This window comes from Mus caroli, chromosome 7, assembly GCF_900094665.2.
Source record: "Mus caroli chromosome 7, CAROLI_EIJ_v1.1, whole genome shotgun sequence".
NCBI lineage: Eukaryota > Metazoa > Chordata > Mammalia > Rodentia > Muridae > Mus > Mus caroli.
The window spans coordinates 102,453,919-102,461,091 of record NC_034576.1 but is presented as its reverse complement, the minus strand read 5'-3'; positions in this window follow the sequence as shown (position 1 = coordinate 102,461,091).

The following is a 7,173-nucleotide window of genomic DNA, read 5'->3' as shown; positions in this document are numbered from 1 at the left end:
AGAGACAGACAGAGACAGACAGAGACAGAGTTAGAGTCAGACAGACAGACAGACACACACACACGCATATATACAGGGACATAAACAGAGACAGAGACAGACAGAGACAAAGTTAGAGTCAGACAGACAGACAGACACACACACATACACACACACATATACAGAGAGAGAGAGACAGAGACAGACAGACAGAGACAGAGTTAGAGTCTCACACACACACACACACACACACACACACACACATATACAGAGAGAGAGACAGAGAGAGACAGAGAGAGAGACACACACACACAGAGAGAGACAGAGTTAGAGTTAGACAGACAGACAGAGACACGCACACACACACTTTTGGTGGATAGGGCAAAGATCCAGCAAATTTATGTTTTCTCCCAGAACTTATATATCCTAGCAAAATCTTTTAAGCAGTACACAAATCACAATGTGGTTAAATTCTATTTTTCTTGTACTGAACCTTTACAATGACTATACGTAAGAAAATCATGTTACCCAATACACTCACATGATCAAATGTCTTACATATTATGGATTTAAAAAAACCAAAGATTTCTAAGAACCCAAATACATTTGTACTAAGCAACGTGTTATAGATTACCAAAGTATAAGCAAGAAAGGTAATTTTCTCAGTCATTTTCTCTTCCTGGCAGGCTGCAATTTGTGGTTACACAGAAAGTATCAATTATTTTATCATTTATTTTAAAAAGTAAACTTATAAAATCTTAGAAGAATCCCAAATCTAAACTTTATACAAAAAGCAATCAGTCATTTGCACTTTAAATCCTTAGGGAGGGCATCTACTCCTTAGCAATTTTTTAATTAAATTATATCAGGAAGCTGAGGACAAAAATGGATACAAGAAACTAGTCATCGGCTTGGCCAGCCCAGCTTCAGCAAGAGAGGCACATCTGCTAGTACTGGTGGGACTGCTGACTTAAAAACATCCGTCACTCAATAATTAAAAGTGTGTCTTTCTAAACTGTTCCCAAGATTTTCTACACCAGAGCCACAAACAAAAACATCATCACCTATCTTTGGTAACGATCTACATCTCTAAGATCTTCCTGAGGGTGGCAGCTCATTAATCTGCTTCAGCAGCAATGTTTGGAAAAGATCAATCACTGATATTGTAAGTGCCAACGACACAATGAGGGGCTGGAAACCCCCTTGGAGTTTTCAAACAACTCAATAGATTATGAAGGACATAAGACTGTGAGGGCGACATGGAGTCCTTGAGACATGAGGTCCTCGGGGCTCCGCCTCTCCAAGGCACACCCATGAGATTGTGCTAACTGGTGGGCTGCAATCCATGAGTTCTAAGGCTGTTTTGTGAAGGGGAAACTTAAGGGTTCTCTGGAAAGTCAGTTGTGTCAGTGTTTTGCTGGGGCAAACACGTGAAGTGGACAACACTGGGGCAAACGCATGAAGTTTTGCTGAAGTGGACGCAGGTGTGAAAGGCTAAGGCAGGCTCCTGAAGGAAGGCTTCACTGAAGCAGACACCGGAGAGCAGATGTTCTGCTAAAGCAAACAGGTGATGAAGGATTCTTCACTAAGAGTGTACATGTATTGGTCTGTCTTACATTGCGTGGTTGAGCTGCATTTGATGGGATTCTGAGGACTGGAGCTGATTGGATGCATGTACTGAGGCAAGGCATGTGGCGTACAGGTGATGTTTGGAGGGTATAAATAGGACTCCAGGGAGTGATGGAGAGGGAGCTTAGCTTGCTGGTACAGCCATCAGTGCAATGCTTGTGAGTCTCACGTCTTCACTGATCTTTACTTCCCTGAGAAAGGCACAGCCAAAAATTTCTGGTGTTCCTGTTGGTCCTTCCTGCTGACTCAAGTGGAGGCCTGGCTGTCTCTGCTAGGTCATGTCACCACTGACCTGGCTAACCCAATTCTACCTAACTGGACTGCTGGTATATCAATGAAGTGTTTGCGAGTGGATCGAGCTACCACCGTTCACCTATAAACAGACTGCCTGTTTCCAGACAACACAGACAGGAGTTACTCCAAAGAACCATTTCCACTTCCCCCATATCCTTTATTTCCCACTACCTCTGGTAGATGGTAGGCTACAAGGGAGGTTGAAGCGTTTAAGAACCATCATTAAAAATAATGTTTGAAAACATTTGTACTGGCTAGTTTTGTGTCAACTTGACACAAGCTGGAGTTATCACAGAGAAAGTAGCTTCAGTTGAGGAAATGCCTCCACGAGATCCAGCTGCAAGGCATTTTCTCAATTAGTGATCAAGGGGGGAGGCCCCCTTGTGGGTGGTGCCATCTCTGGGCTGGTAGTCTTGGTTCTATAAGAGAGTAGGCTGAGCAAGCCAGGGGAAGCAAGCCAGTAAATAACATCTCTCCATGGCCTCTGCATCAGCTCCTGCTTCCTAACCTGCTTGAGTTCCAGTCCTGACTTCCTTCAGTGATGAACAGCAGTATGGAATTGTAAGCTGAATAAACCCTTTCCTCCCCAACTTGCTTCTTGGTCATAATGTTTGACAGGAATAGAAACCCTGACTAAGACAACATTAAAGTTACAGTTTTGCTGTTCCTCTTGCACAGTGTGGTGCACCCCTGTTATCCAAGCACAGAGAAGGTGGAGATAGGTGGCTCCCCAAGCTTGCTGTCCCATCCAGGGTCAATGAGTGCCATATTTGGTGACAGACACTGCCTTGGGAAATAAGGTGAACAGACTGAAGAAAACAACTATCATTAACATCTGGCCTCCCCACGCACCAATACACACATGCGCGTACACACAGGAACACACACATTTCCTTACACACAAACACACACAAAGGTAAAAGCTTCAAGTTGAGTGATATCTGATTCTAGCAATCATGGGAACCAGATAGTCAGTTACTTCCGGGAGCCTAGGTGGCACAGCCACTCTGAGAGAAAATGGCCTCAAAGCACTCAATGTTGTCATTTGAAAGAATTATTTTCTACAAAGTTACACTGAAATAGTGGATATGAATCATTGCACAGGAAAGTAAAGGGTTAAACTCCCCCAAGTGTATAGCTATCATCCCTGTCAGCCAATAATACATAGCCTGACTTCACAAATGTTTGTGTTTAAAGACACTTTATTTAATGCATGCTGTCAGTTCGTTGGACTTATGGCCAATAGCGCCGTGACTCAAGCCTACAGAGGCAGAATGTGTGTTACATAATAAGCCTTGTGCAGGCATGAGTCGCAGTGCTAAGGTGCTTGGATATTCTCAACAGGACAGCTACACTTGATTTGGGGGACATTTTAAGTTGAAAAGAAAATCAATAATTAACAGAGAACTATGAAAGAAAAGGATGGTTAAATATATCGCACACACCCGTGTTGCTTCTTAGTCATCTGCCAGTGGACAGTTATGTACTTTCTTTTTTTAAAAAATATTTTTATTAGGTATTTTCCTCATTTACATTTCCAATGCTATCCCAAAAGTCCCCCATACCCTCCCCCCACTCCCATCCTCCCCACTCCCACTTTTTGGTGCTGGCGTTCCCCTCTACTGAGGCATATAAAGTTTGCAAGTCCAATGGGCCTCTCTTTCCAGTGATGGCCGACTAGGCCATCTTTTGATACATATGCAGCTAGAGACAAGAGCTCTGGGGTACTGGTTAGTTCATAATGTTGTTCCACCTATAGGGTTGCAGTTCCCTTTAGCTCCTTGGGTACTTTCTCTAGCTCCTCCATTGGGGGTCCTGTGATCCATCCAATAGCCGACTGTGAGCATCCACTTCTGTGTTTGCTAGGCCCCGGCATAGTCTCACAAGAGACAGCTATATCAGGGTCCTTTCAGCAAAATCTTGCTAGTGTATGCAATGGTGTCAGCGTTTGGAGGCTAATTATGGGATGGATCCCTGGATATGGCAGTCTCTAGATGGTCCATCCTTTTGTCTCAGCTCCAAACTTTGTCTCTGTAACTCCTTCCATGGGTGTTTTGTTCCCAATTCTAAGAAGGGGCAAAGTGTCCACACTTTGGTCTTCATTCTTCTTGAGATTCATGTGTTTCACAAATTGTATCTTATATCTTGCAATACCTCTCCTGGGCATATATCCAGAAGATGTTCCAACTGGTAAGAAAGACACATGCTCCACTACGTTCATAGCAGCCTTATTTATAATAGCCAGAAGCTGGAAAGAACCCAGATGCCCCTCAACAGAGGAATGGATACAAAAAATGTGGTACATTTACACAATGGAGTACTACTCAGCTATTAAAAAGAATGAATTTATGAAATTCCTAGCCAAATGATTGGACCTGGAGAGCATCATCCTGAGTGAGGTAACCCAATCACAAAAGAACTCAAATGATATGTTCTCACTGATAAGTGGATATTAGCCCAGAAATGTAGTTATGTACTTTCTACCTCTTGAGTACAATAAATGCTGGTGCTACGAATCTAAATCAACAGCTACCTCTGCGGGCTCTCAATTTCAGGTCCTTTTGTGATTTACCTAGCATTGCTAGATCCTACAGTAAGCCTGTTTACATTTGATAGCCCTGGCTGGTCTAGAACTCTCTATGTAAGCCAGGTTGGTCTCAGAGTCACAGAGATCAACCTCCCTCCCACCCCACCCCACCCTGAGTGCAGGGATTAAAGGTGCATATGGCTACACCCCAGCTTGGTTTAACTGGTTAAGGACCTGTCACACTGTCTTCCAGACCAGCTCTACCATGTTACATCCTCTCCAACAGCTCTCAGAGTTTCTGTTTTCTCCACATTCTGTCAGAATGCACATGTTGGGGGCAGAGGACAACTGTAGCAGTCAGGTTCCCTCTCCCATCATGTGGGTCTTAAGGACGGAACTTGGGACAAGTGTGCCTAGGCAGAGTCATTTTGCTAGCCTCCAAAATGTATTTTTCTTTGAGACAGGGTCTCTCTACATAGACTCCCTATGTAGGCCAGGCTAGCCCCAAACTCACAGAGTTCCACCTGTCTCTGCCTCCTGAGTGCTGGGATTAATGGCATGTGCTAGCATGCCCAGCTACATATTTTTTTTGTTTTTAAAGTAGTCATCTTGATAGATGTTTGGTGATGGCTCACTATGGTTTTTGTTTTTTTTTAATATTTATTTATTTATTTTATGTATATGACACTGTAGCTGTCTTCAGACACACCAGAGGAGGGTATCAGACCCCATTACTGTTGGTTGTGAGCTACCATGTGGTTGCTGAAAATTGAACTCAGGACTTCTGGAAGAGCATCAGTGCTCTTAATTGCTGAGCCAACTCTCCAGCCCTCACTGTGGTTTTGATTTGTATTTTTTCCAGTGGTTAGAAATGCTGATCTCCTCTTGTGCTTGTTGGCCACATGCATGTCTTATTCAAAAGACTGATTATTCAAGTCCTTCCCCTACCGATAAATTTCAGAGTGAGGATTAAGCATACAGCAGAGTGATTTAGGTTTAGATGGTAGGACGTGAATTCATGTGTGTGTGTGTGTGTGTGTGTGTGTGTGTGTACTTTTGTATGCACATGTGTGCATGTGTGTTTCTGGATGTTGGACACACAGGGCCTTGGGAATCACTGAGCTATATCCATCACTCTTCTCACTTTTTAATTGAGCTGTTTATATTTTTGTTGTCCAACAAGAATTCTTTGTTTATGTTATTTAATATCAATTCCTTAATTGGCAAATATATCCTCCCACTCTGTGATGGTCTTCACCCTACCGATAGTATTCTTTAGCATAAAAGTTGAAAACAATTTTTTAAGATGTGAAATACAAAGAGACTGTGCCAATTAGCAGATGTGGCTGTGGATAGAAAGTATTATTGCTGCTTATGTGGTTGTGTAAGACCCCCGGAGCTGGGCCTCTGCTCAAGTCCCGGGATGAGCTGGCCAGCACCCCAATGACTTGAGAGAAAAACATACCTGATGCAAACTGCAAGAGGTTTTATTATCAGCTAGCTGAGGACGAACTCTTTCTGCCATGCAGGGCAGGGGAGTTCGACTCTGAGCGTAACAGTAGGGGGCTTTTAACAGCTAGCTGAGGAATTGGGAGGAGTTGGGAGGAGAGTTGGGAGGAGTTGGGAGGAGTTGGGAGGAGTTGGGAGGAGTTGGGCTACAGCTCCTCTCTGGCAGGTGGGGGGTCGTGGCGGGGAAGGGGTGTCCTTGGCACAGGGAGCCAGGCAAGCGCCTGGTCTTTTTTACAATTACCGCATCTCTGATTGTAAGGTATTGAAACAAACAAACAAACAAACAAAAAGAAAAAACAACAACAAAAAAACAAACAAACAAACAAAAAAGCTTTTTGCTGGCTATACAGAACAAAGAGCTTTTTTCTGGCTGTATTTTTAGAGATCAAGGAAAACAAGCTTGGGGAATGTCCAGAGGCTTTACCTTCCAGGGAGAAACGCTCTAAGTCGGGGTCTCACCGTTGCTGTTTCATCTCTACTTATGATAAATATTTAAAAGAAGCCCCAAGAGGATAGGGGGTGGAGGTGAAACTACCCCAGACTCCATCACCACACCAACCCACTTTCTGTGTGAGCGATCCTTTGTGTGCTCTAGAAGAAGGCTTGAAGATGGAAGGATGCCTAGGGAGTGGAGGCAAAAGCTTTCACTGAAAGTTGGTATTAATGCCCAGAGACCTTCTGAGCCCAGAATTTTATCAGAATGCAAGTTAACATGCTGGGGATAGTGTTGGAGTTGTTCATTGGTTGGAAATGGGGCAGAGAGAGTGAACCTTACGCTCCACATCCTCAGGCTAGTTCTAATTGGAACTTCAGGGCTAGCTTATTGAGTCACCTGTCTCTTTTGAACTTGAAGATTGAGGTCCCACTGAAATCTAGACATCACTATCAATGAGTGAAGACTAGGCATGCTGGAGAGTGGAGAAGGTTTAGATGGAAGGACGTGTGTTCTAATCCCTGCTTTCCAGTCAGTAAACAAAGCTTGACTTAGCTTCAAGGAGGCATTTGTTGTTAATTCTAGGGCTGTAGCTCTCAACTTTCCTAATGCTCTGACCCTTTGATACAGTTCCTCGTCTGTGGTAACCCCCAACCATATCCTGTTTTTGTTGCTACTTAATAAACATTGTTGTTAGCTTTTTCTCTAGGCTCCACCCAACAGTTACCTAGCTACAGCCAAGTATGAGCCTGGCTCACATTCTTCTCCCTCCCCCTCCCCCTCCCCCTCCCCCTCCCCCTCC